At 48.1% G+C, this 12,584-nt stretch overlaps 1 protein-coding gene across 1 annotated transcript in view; it reads left to right on the plus strand.

The window, feature by feature from the left end:
* LOC135208342 (mediator of RNA polymerase II transcription subunit 23-like) overlaps nucleotides 1–12,584 on the plus strand; it is a 242,334-nt gene that overhangs the window by 226,695 nt on the left and 3,055 nt on the right. The window lies entirely within an intron of this gene.

Genomic DNA, 12,584 nt, shown 5'->3' on the forward strand with positions numbered 1-12,584 from the left:
TGTAAAATATATCAGGTGGTAATAGTGGTGAAGTGCAGATTAATCCCAAATCGGCTTGTACCAAATAGAAGGTATGAAAAGGAATTCCAAAGAAAGGAATTAGCCAGTAACGTGGCATTACTATTTCCTGCTGTAAATCTGCCAGTATCAGGAAATCTAAATAAACAGAGTTGACTAAACCAAATTAGCTACCAGATGTTGCTGTCACTTGACAAATCAGGTCCCCACTAAATGTTATTATTGCTGGTTTCATTGTTGACCACCATTTGAAAAAAATGTTTGAACACATATCAAAGGATATGATGATTAATTCTTGATTGTTGCATGGTTATGATCCATCTGAATACAGTAATTTTTCATTCATGTAAGTCATACCAGAGAAATGTAGGTGGCAAGTAATCTGTGTGCAAGGTGAATTCTTTTCCATACCACAGAGAATTTCCATAACTTGATAGAATTTCCTTAAATGTGCATATACCCCTTACAATAGTACGACACTTTTTCTATTACTGAATACATTCATTCATGCAGACTTCTCAGTTTCTTACTGGGATAACACACTACAGGCAGTCCCCGGGTTACGACGGGTTCGGCTTACGATGTTCCAAGGTTAAAGCGCTTTTCAATTATATGCATCAGAAATTATTTCCAGGGTTACGACACATGTTCCAGGGTTACGACGCCTACAAAGCTCATCTGGCAGAAGAAATGTGACACCAAAAATTCAAAATAATCAATATTTGAAGGTTTTTTTTATGCAAAATGCAATAAGAATGCAGTTTACATTGTTTTGAATGCACCCAAAGCATTAAAAGTAAGGTTTTCTTAGGATTTTTGGTGATGTTCCGGCTTACGACGATTTTCGGGTTACAACGCGTCTCAAGAATGGAACTCTCGTCGTAACCCGGGGACTACCTGTATTTAATATTCCATCATAAAAGCACTGCTTACCCACTGGTTTCAAGACCATCACCATCAAGTTATCAATTAGCCCTTGTTTACGATGGTGGTAGTACAGCCTAGCACATCCTCTGCCTTTCTAGTTCTAGTTCTAGTTCCAGACTCTACCGTTTTCAGTGTTATCAATAGTTAGATGTATTGCTGTAGTAAAGATATTGTACTTCTCACTTGTTAGATTGAAAATAAAATGACTTACTGGCTACCACTCTGAAAAGACTTTTGTACCGAGGTTTAATTAGGTAGGCTTTAAAATTTCCCAAGGAACAGAGGAACATACACACTGAAAAGAAAGTAGAGAGAAGGGTAAGCATAGGAATCTTAAAAATGTGTTCTGGTAGGGAAGGTTGGAGTTCTCAGTTTCTGATTCTTGATAATCTCTCTCTGTTAACAACTATTTTTGTTAACTGCTCTAAAATGAAAATGTATTGTATTACATTAATTTTTATTTATTATCTCATTACTAGTAATGTCTACATTCATGTGTATTATGATTTTTTCATATTGTTTTAGTGCGCTTTTATTTTTTTAATTTTGTTTTGTGTTTTAATATGTGTACAAAATATAATACTGTAAATTGGGACCCTTGAGTGGTCAGCTATATTGTTATTTTAGGAATTAAAGCATGCATCAGTGTTCTGTACATACCTGACCTAGATTGAAATGTGGCTTGCTAAGGAAAGTACACACTATCATCATAGTGATTAACAAGTTAAATGTTGGAATGGTGACCAGCTAGTAAATACTGTTTAAAACATCACCTCTTTAAAGTTATAGGATAACATTTATGGTGCTGCTTACACAATTTGAGTAAACTTTTTTTTTTTTGCTAACTTTAAGGGAGCTTGTATTTTATGTATACATAGCTTAGTTCAAAATTATTATAGTCATGGGAAGGTTTTATCTACTTGTTCATACGCGAACAAACCTTCGGTCTTAACAATAGGATAATTTCTAGTGCCTAGCTGGATTCGGTTAAAAAGCAGATGAAAGTAAGGAATCTTGCGATATCTGGCAACGCATGCGTAGATCGGGTGAAGTGTGGTCAAGGACCACGCACCTACGCCACTGTGTCAGTCTTTTCTTTGACCGCCTGGGCGAGAGTCGTCTTAACCTCTCTTGGCCTTTACCCGGTTCATTGCCCGTTTCGCATGTGTTTAGTGTGTGTGTGTGTTTGGCTGATATTATGGTTTCTTCTGTTCCTTCTTGGCCTCATCAACGTGTGTGCCCTGGAATTCCAGGTTTTCCGTGTTCTTGTTTTTTGGCTTCGGCAGCGACTGACCCCCACATCACGTGCAGTAGGTGCCGTTCTAATTTTTGTACTATGACAAATCCTTGCACGGAATGCTGGGCGTGGCCTAAAGAGCAGTGGAAGTCGTTTTATAGTAAGAGAGAACATCGGAGGGTTTCGACTCTTCCTTCATGGGAAAGTTTTTCGCCTCTTCCCAATGGTTCGTCTCCTGCAGCATTCAACCCCCATAGTAGCATTGTTCCTGTCTCCTTCCTTTTCATCCATTGATTCGTCGCTGGAAGTATCGGGAGGCCACCATGCTGATGTTTGTAATGCCGCCCCTTCTTCTTCGGGAGTTAATTTGATTCCCGGGAATTGGGAGGCTTTTTCATCATTCTCATTCTTCCAGAGTCGGAGGTGTCCAAGATGGCAGCGATTTGGAAGACGCTCGGGCTAGGGCGTCCCCCGTCCTTGGAGGGGTTGGTAGCACACTTTATGGAAGCTCACACCCCCCTCCTCAGGCTGGCCAGGACATCTCCTGGCCTCGTCTTCGTGGGTAGCCGAAGTCAGCCATCTTGTATTGCTCCACCAGTGACTGTTGCTGCTTCTTCGAGTCAGAGGGACGCCGTGGCATCAACCCCAGGATCCGTCTTTGTGTATTCCTCCGCCAGTGGCGTCTGATTCCCCTTCGCACCGAGGGGAAGCTGTGATGTCACCACCACTTGTGACATCACTCCCAGTTCTCTCCTCTGCTCTGCCTCTCCCAGCTGTGACGTCATCCCTGCCACCCAGTTCGCTACATTTCCCTTCCATGTCATCGGAGCCTTCTCTGGCGCATCGGTCTGAGGTTATATGCCAGGCAGTGCTTCAGAGGTTGGACTTTGTTTTGGATGTCAAGTAGGCTGCCTTATTGGTTGGGAGGACTGGTAGGAAACGTGTTGCTTCGTCCCCGCCTTCTGTGAACAGATCACATAAGAAACCAGTGCTGTCTTCCTCTCCCTCTTCCCCCTCTACGCCATGTCGGCGTATCAAGCGTTGGAAGGCTAAGGACTTTGCCCTTTCTTCACCTACGAGGGAGGAACAACGCGGACGTGTTCTCGAGAGTGTTGGTGTTTCGGAGAGTGTTAGTGTACCTTCCCTTGTGCAATCTGCAGGGGCTGCTTTTTCCTCTGCTTCGAATTGCAAGCGTGTTGCAACCTCCTCCGTCCATGCACATCGTGAGCATGTTGCAACCTCCCCTGCCTGTGAACATGATGCAATTGCTCCTTCTCCAAGGCCTATTCGTCGCCGTAAGGATCTCAAGGTGCCTGTCAAGAGGTCGAAGGTAGTGAGTGCGGAGTTGATGCAGCAGGAGTGTTTGCCTGCCTCTCTCACTGGTGCTTCCCCTCCATCTCACGTTCATACGTCTGCCACACCCATGACCATTCACAGACATGTTAATGAGTCATCCATCGGAGGAGTGCGTAGTAATGTTCCTAGTGTTATAGGGGTTTATCTCGGGAGCCAACGCATGGACCCAGCCCAGACAGGTTAGTTGGTGTTTGTTCCGATACGTAATACAAACCCTCGGTCCTTTAACAATAGGAAGGTAACTAGCGGCAGCTGGGACGGTCGTAAGCTTCGAACAAGGGGAGAACGGTAGTTAACTGCTTGTCCGATCGTGCGCGCGCCCGCGCGCCGGAGGAGGTGAAGAATCACTTTTGCTTTCGGCCGCGGGTGTGAAGACACACGTGTTTCGTCATCGCTCTCTGCCCGTTTCATCATCGTATGCTTTGTTTATATTGTGTTTTCTACTAATGGTTTGTTTGATTCTTAAAATTGAAACTGTAAGTACACTGTTTTCATTTTCATTACTTAATTATGAATCAACATGGAGCTATCGCCGTAGAGGCGGCGATTTCCGCTCTTTTCATGAAATTGAATTTAATTATGTCTCGGTGCCGAGGGCGGGCGCACTCGCGCCGAGTCATGTATTTTGGGCGAAAGTGTGTAATTGAAAGATGTAAGTACTCTTTTTCATTATATTTTTGCCCTGTGCGTTCGTTGCCGAGAGCTTGATTGCGCTCGGCACGAGCCTCTTATTTTGTATGAATAGAATGCAATGAAGTGGATTCGCAATGCAGTTTTCTTTTCATTTTCATTTATTAATTGCATCAAATTTAATTTTGGATCAATTTCCGCTCTTACCCGGGAATTAATCCTTACGATTTATTGCTGTGAAAGTGAAATCGCAAGTGCAGTATTGTTCATTTTCATTTATTTAATATGATAGGCATCATATTATTATGGATCAAGTTTCCGCTCTTACCCGGGAATTGATCTTTCCCCCTTAAGTTCTATGAAGTGAATCGCAAGTGCAGTATTTCTGTTTCATTTTTATATTACCTTTTCACTGCTGTGCGGGGGTAGGGGAAGCGAAGGTCTGCCAGGAAGTCGTCGAAAAGCTCTCCCGCAACTCCCTTGGTATCCGATTCTTCGTCTTCTTTCCTGCCCCCCCGCTCAGCTTCCTCGTATTTTGTATTTGGGGTCTTCCTTCCGTTCGGGGTGGGGCATGTCTCCCCCCCCGTGCGTGAGGGAACCCCTCTTACTAATCTGTCTGTGCTACCGCAGGTGCTACATCCGTGGGAGACGACCTTGGACAGGTATGGGCCACTGCGGCTGCAGGGCGTGCCTAGCATCCACGATCTGCTGCAGCGTCTAGCGAGGTCTGGGCGGTGACCTTGGAGCGGTCTCCACTACAACCTTCACGGCCGCTTATGCTGCTTCCCCCCGCTGGTCTACACTCCCCATGCTGTGTCGGTGACGCCGTCTCCGCCTTCTAGGGCCGGTCGCCGCGTACCGGGGAGGGGTATGCCGCCGCCGCCTGTGTTTTCTTCGTGTTGCCTGCCCCAGACTTCCGCTGTTCCAGCAGCTCGCCCCTGGACCGGCCGCCAGTACCAGGTTCCCGCTGGCTGCCGATGATTCTACGAGGCGATGGCTGGGCCCTGCCGTACCTGTCGCTGATGTGGTTTCCGCTACTGGCTTGGCTGTCCCTTCTGTGTTTACCGCTGCCGCTGTTCCTGCCGCTCCTGAAAGCTGGTTGCTGTTCCTGTCGCTCTGGTTCCTGCGCCTGTCCATGCGGTTCCTGCCCCATGGTGTGTTTCTTCCCCAGGATCCCAGGTCCTTCCGGACAGGTGCAGTCGGGCCGTGTTGCTTCGGCAATAGGCCCGACTCCGGCCTGGATGGAGGACCTGACGACTGTCCTGCGTGAGCTGACGAAGAAGAGGAAGGTGCATCTTCGTCTTCGTCTGCTGCTGCCTCTTCCCCCTTCGACTTCTAAGGGGGCCATAAGCCGAAGAAGAAGAAGGCTGCCTCTCCCCCTAAGAAGTCTCCTTCGGGAACTTCTAAGGGCCCGTCCCACCGAGGTGGGACGGGGGTCCTTCTGCTGGTCCTCCTGCTCCTTCGGGAGCGGAGCCCGTCTCCCTTCCGTAAGGAAGAGATAGACGGGGACCAGAGGAGTATCGGTTAGCTCTGGTACTTCCTCGCCTGGTGCTAGCGGCGATGCCGCTACGCCCAGGTTCCGGCTCGGTCTCTCGTTCGCGGGAGATCCCGAGTGTACGCTCTCCCTCGGGAGACCGTGCAGCCAAAAGTTTTGGCGCCAGAGTTCGCTCGGCGCCAAGACCACGGCACGGAGCAGAAGGCTGGCGAGAACCGCTCAGGTGACTCTCGCCAGGCCAGCGGCCGCTCTCGCAGCGACCAGCTGGTAACCGGGTTTTCCCCCTAAGATATCGTTTGACGAATTCGGTGGGGGTTTCGCAGACTGCTTAGAATTCTACGGAATTTCTAGCGCATTCAGAGTGTTAGAGTTTCTTACGATCTCCAAACACTTAGGCGAGACCACGGTCCAAAGTGAGCGAGACGAGAATCCCCGATATGTTACACGATAATCGGGAACCTCGCCTATGCTCGAATTCCTGGAATTTCTAGCATTAGGAAGAAGACTGCTGCTGAAAGAAGACTATCTCACAATAGGCGACCAACCTGGAATAGAGAAGAACGGACGGGATCCAGTTTGGCTTGAACTATCGTCTTAGTATTCTGTTCACCATTGAAGCTTTCCTTCGAGGAAGACTTCTTCACTCTCTTTGATAGAGACCGAAGGTGTCGATCTCCAATCCTTATTTGTTTTCTTGAAGGAAAGAATTTAGGAGAGATGGTGTCAGAATCCTACAAATATAACTACGTATATTAACCTTGCGACATGATTCTGCTAAGCAGTTGAATGGTCCGCAGGGGTAGGCGCATATCCTGGTTATTCTACGGATTGCGACTTAGACGAAAAGTATTCTAATTGAACTGCAACTCGGGTTGCCTGCAACCTCCCAGGAGTTTCCAGTTTCAATTTATATACTTATGGTGTTGTCACAACAACACCATTTAAGCTTTTATAGTTACCGAAATTCGTTTCGCATAATATAATTGCTCGAGCATATTCTTTTTATGCTCGGTGGTTCTAGCCGAACGCATTCCTTCGTGGAAAGGATTACTTGGCAAACTCAGGATGACGAGTCAGCGACAGCTACTGCGTATTGAATTGCCCGAGGCATTTCAGTACCAGCTGCCGCTTTGAGATGGACGGTTGGTTATGTCTTTCTCACCTGCTTTGATTGAATACCAACCGTATCTCTGCCCAACAATCACGGACTTAAGTCTCTGATTAACGGGGATTCTCGCATACATGAATGACCATCTACTGCTGTGACGCTAGTAGTCATCGTCTTCGGTATTGCGAGAATTTTAAACAGAGATATCTATTCGACTCTCATCTTTCTGTTTACCGCACGGTAACAGAATTCTGTAATAGTCTCTTGCTGCATCGTATCTCGATAATGCGAATGATTTTTGCGGAATCTGAGTTTGTCCTCAAAATATCTTGTATTCGGAGGTGTGCAATTGTTCATTGTTCACCCCGGATTAGCAGATGTATTGAAAGAAAGACATCGCCTACTCCCACACCTGCCAGCTCTACTTCCAAACGTTCAGCCCATGAGAAGCAGTTCTTCAGGCGGCTCTCCCCTGTGTTTCATTACTGAAGAACGCCCGCTTTCACTGCACACCGGACAGCAATGAAATGGCGGTTAGCGTTTTCAGTCATTTATAAGCACAGGTTTAGAATCTTGAGATTCCTTCTCTCGATTCAGCTGGAAGACGCAGGTTGCATTCATTGCCTACCTTCGTCTTCAACGTCACATAGTGCTGTTTCTCCTTAAGCTGAGATTCAACGTCTATGAGATTTTCTTGCCATCAGGGACCTCGGTCTTTTGAAGGCAATTGACTTTCGCCTTTTGAGCTTATGCATTAAGAGAATCATCGCCGCGCCGTCCGGCATCCCCCCCCCCCCCCGGTGACTAACAAATATTTTATTTGTTTGGTCTCTCAGCATAACTTTTTAAAGGGCGAAGGTCACGTGACTTACCCGGATGCTTGGACAACTTGCCTCTACTGATTCCAAACCAGTCAGTCGGCAGCTGTCAGAGCGCCCGAGTCAGTTACGAACTATGCTGTGGACTTAGTTCGGTTGTTCCAGAGCAATCATTACTTCGTCTTAATAGCTTGTCAGTATGAGTACTGTACATAACCAAAGTCGAGAAGAGGGATAGGTCATACGACTATCCCCTTCTTTTCGTCTTAGGTAACTGCATGACTTCTCTTGATAAGTCAATCACAAAGGGATGGGGATTTGTGACGCTCGATTTCGTGCCGATCTTCGTAGCGAAGACTCGGAACCCTTCGGTAACTGACGATTGGTTCGAGTCCTTCACATACCCTCCCTAATGGACTTCACTGCCTCCGATACGAAGGCTATGCTGCTTTGTCCTGTGAAGGCGCGACGGAGCTGTCTGAAGAAACTCGACACCCAGGATGAGTGTGGACGCCTCTTCATCATTCTCTCGCGTTCCGCAAGAACTTCTCCGTGGCGCAGGTAATGAAGGCGCGCCTGGTCCAACCGGACCGCATGCACCTCCTTCTACCTTCGGGATATTGCCCACAGTTCCTTGGATCTTTTTCCTTGGGAACCGTGGTGGTTGCTCAACACGTTGTGTAGTTAACCCAGACCCTCGCAGGCTGAACAGCATCGAGTCCTGGTGTGACCGTAAGAATGGATGAGGAATGAGAGTGTGACTGGCTCCTCTTCCCATCTTTTTTCTTCCCTCTACCTCTGGGTAGAGAGACACGGTCGTCACCCTGCTGGGTAAGGACGAGATGCAGGTGAGCTACTCAATAGAGCACCATCCTATCCCTTTCAGTAGGGATAGGAGTAAATATCCATCACTTCCTCCAACAAGGGGGAGGAAGTGGATGCCAATTTGAGACAAACCCATCATTTTATGATTGTCTCTTGCAAACAGGAACAAGTTCTTGCTTGCTGGTACGAAGAGATACGCTTGCCTCTCTCTTAGTACTTGGCCCAGAGGTCTGACCATTGATCCTGCGGTGCACACCCCGATCAATCGGACAGAGGTTTGGATCCCTCCCTTGCTCTTACGACCAGGGAGGCACTCCAGGGTTGGACGAACACCAGTCTGTTCACCAAAAAGATTCAGAAGTGAGTCTTCCTATTGTTAAAGGACCGAGGGTTTGTATTACGTATCGGAACAAATGACAATTTGTCGAAAATTGCATTTTTCCTAACTATACAAACCTGAGGTCCTTTACATATAGTCCCACCTCATGCCACCCCTCACTCTGCAACTTTTTGCATGGGCCTAAAGCAAAAGTGATTCTTCACCTCCCGCGCGCGCGCGCGCGAGCGCGCACGATCGGACAAGCAGTTAACTACCGTTCTCCCCTTGTTCGAAGCTTACGACCGTCCCAGCTGCCGCTAGTTACCTTCCTATTGTTAAAGGACCTCAGGTTTGTATAGTTAGGAAAAATGCAATTTTCGACAAATTGTCATTTCGGGCTGTTTGGCCGCTGACCCTTCCGTTAATTAATTTTAGTGGGGAAAGGTGCCTTAGAGGAGTCCCAATATTTGTTTCCTCGGACAGAGCTCGAGAATGCGATAGACCAGCGCTGGGCTGACACCAAAGTCAGAGTGTCATCCTTGGAGACGTCCAACTCCTCTTCCTCCCCCTGTCCAGCAGCAGTCAAGGAGATTGTCGCCTGGTAGCCCGTTGAGGAATTCGAGTTTGGCAGAGCCTTCCCGTTCGACTCAGCCTAGGTCAGAGGATCAACGTCCCTTTCGCTCTCGTTCCTTGAAGTCAAGAAGGGGGCCATCAGTAGGTTAGGCACCTCTCCCTCTCCTGTGCCACAGGTGGGGGGATGCCTGGTGGGCCATTGGGCCAATTGGCAGAGTTACGGGGGGGAGAAGTGGGTGGTAGAAGTCCTTCGGGTGGGTTACCTACTGCCATTCGACTTCTCTCCTCCTCTGTCGGACAAGCCGCAGCTCAGGAAGGCATATCCTCCAGATTCTCTTAAGTTCTTGGCTCTTCGGGAGGAAGTGCAGGAAATGCTGGACAAGGATGTGATAGAGGAAGTGGTGCATCTGTCCCTGGGGTTTTACAATAAAATCTTCTTGGTGCCCAAGGCGTCGGGAGGATGGAGATCTGTGATCGACTTATCCACCTTGAATCACTTCATCAGGAAAATAGCGCCTCAGCGGCGTGGTTGGTATGGTATTAGCGTCACACCTCGATGGTTGCGGGTTTGATTCTCGGCCATTCCATTGAGGAGTGAGAGATGCGTATTTCTGGTGATAGAAGTTCACTCTCGACGTGGTTCGGAAGTCACGTAAAGCCGTTGGTCCTGTTGCTGAATAACCACAGGTTCTATGCAACATAAAAGCACCATACAAACAAACTTCATCAGGAAGACACGGTTCAAGATGGAGACCCCGCGCTCGGTTTTTGGCAGCCGTGAGGGAAGGCGACTTCATGCTGTCGATAGACTTAAGAGATGCATACTTCCAAATCCCTGTTCATACGACTTCCAGGAAGTTCCTTCGCTTCTCTCTTGGTGAAAAAAGTCTTCGAGTTCAAAGTCTTGTGCTTCGGGCTGACGACAGCCCCTCAAGTGTTCACAAGGGTCTTCTCTCTCGTGTCAAGTTGGGCCCATGCTCAGGGGGATCCGTTTGCTGAGGTACCTCAACGATTGGTTAGTCTTGGCAGTTTCCTTCCCAGGGAAAAGCTGCTGCAGGACAGGGATCGTCTACTTCGGTTCTGTCTGGAACTGGGCATATTAGTCAACCAGGAAAAGTCGAAACCTCGTACCCAGTCAAAGGATTCTCTCTCTACCTGGGCGTGGTCATCGATACGACAGTGGCAAAAGTTTTCTCGTCGGATCAGAGATTGTAGAAATTGCGGGTGGTGGCGCGCAACTTCCTGTCGGAATCACATCAGTCAGCTCTCAGTGGCAGGTTCTTCTGGGAGTGTTGTCCTCCCTGGAGAAGCTGGTCCCTCATGGGCATCTTCATCTTTGGTCTCTGCAATGGAGACTGGGATAATTCTGGTCTCTGGCAGGGGACTCACCCATTAATGGTTCCTCTGTCTCTGGAAGTGAGAGAAGACCTTCGTTGGTGGTTGGACAACCAGAATCTTTTGAAGGGTGTCCCTCTGCGTTCTGTTCCACCAGACTTCCTTCTATTCTCAGACGCCTCCCTCACAGGTAGGGGGCCTCATTTAGGTGGCCTCATCGCTTAAGGCCTTTGGAGTTTGGAGGACAAGCAGCAACATATCAAGTCTTGGAGTTGAAGGCGGCTTTCCTGGGTCTGAAGGAGTTTTGGGAGAAGGTAGAAGGTCATTCTGTCGTTCTCATGTCGGACAACACTACGGTGATAGCCTATGTGAACAAACAGGGAGGCTTGGTTTCTCGTCAACTTCACGCCTTGACCGTTGAGGTTCACCAGTGGGCGGTCAGCAATTCGGTAGAGCTCTCAGCCAGGTATATCTCAGGCAAATGGCAGACAAACTCAGTCGCTGGGATCAGATCCTGGGCACAGGGTGGTCCCTTCATCAAGTGGTAGCAGACAAGCTTTTCCAGATTTGGGGGAGACCCATGCTGGACCTTTTTGCAACTCTCTTCAACAGGAAGCTGGAGATATTCTGTTCAGTGGTTCCAGATCATTTAGCATTGGCAGAGGATGCATTCCAACATTCCTGGGACAACTGGAGGTGTATGCCTTCTCTCCGTTTTGTTTGATCTGTCAGGTTCTGAACAGGCTAATGAGTTCACAGGGTCTCAGAATGACTTTGGTAGCCCCTCTGTGGCCTCAGGCGGAATGGTTTCCAGATCTAGTGTCATTGTTGTCAGAGGTCCCGAGGGAGATTCCCCCTTGGCGACATCTCATGTGTCAGCCCCATGCGGAAAGGTTCCACCAGTCAGTAGAATCCCTGTCTTTTCACGGTTGGAGGCTATCAATTATCTCCTCCGAGCGAGAGGCTTTTCTCAGAGAACAGCAGGGCATATGTCAAGCAGTCTTAGAAAGCCAACCTCCGCAGTTTACCAAGGCAAATGGGCGATCTACTGCGACTGGTGTCATAAACAGAGTTTTTCTCCACTCGCAACCTCTATTCAGCTAATAGCAGGCTTTTTAACCTTCCTCAGAGACGAGAAACGTTTGTCTGTTTCTGCCATTAGCGGCTACAGGGCAGCCCTGAGTTTGGTGTTATGCCTTAAAGGTATCGACATCTCCTCTTCCTGGGAACTTTCCCTGCTAGTTAAGGGGTTTGAGCAGTCGAGTTCTCCTAGAGAACTTAAGCCTCTGACGTGGGATGTTTCCTTGGTTCTCAAGAGCTTCACTAAGAGTCCATACGAGCCCTTGCGTCACTCATCTGACAGGAACCTGACGCTCAAGACAGTTTTCCTTCTGGCCTTGTCACCTTCCAAGAGGGTAGGAGAGCTCCATGGTCTAAGCTATGAGGTGAAGCACACCAGGTGTTGGGGGTCAGTGTCCTTTGAATTTGTCTTGGAATTCATGGCCAAGACCCAAAATCCCTCTGTGCACGATGACAGGTTCACTTCGTTTTCCATTCCATCACTGAATAACTTTGTGGGTGGAGATGCTCAAGAGCTTTTGTTGTGCCCTGTCCGGGCCCTGCGTTGCTATCTTAAAAGGACTCAGTACCTTAGACCAGGCTGCCGCACACTTTTTGTTAGCACCGGCCGTACAAAGAAAGAGGTGTCTAAGAATACTATCTCTTTTTGGATACAGGAAGCCATCAGACAGGCATACTTGACTCTTGATGATTCCACCACCATGTCTATGCAGGCTAGAGCCCATGACGTTAGGGGTATTGGTCCTTCTCTGGCTTTCAAAAAAAACTTGGCTGTACATAGAGTGCTGAGCGCTGGTACTTGGTTACGCCAGTCCACATTCACCTCTTTCTATCTTAAGGATGTTGCCCACAGATCTGCGGAC

Source organism: Macrobrachium nipponense, chromosome 35, assembly GCF_015104395.2.
Source record: "Macrobrachium nipponense isolate FS-2020 chromosome 35, ASM1510439v2, whole genome shotgun sequence".
Lineage (NCBI taxonomy): Eukaryota > Metazoa > Arthropoda > Malacostraca > Decapoda > Palaemonidae > Macrobrachium > Macrobrachium nipponense.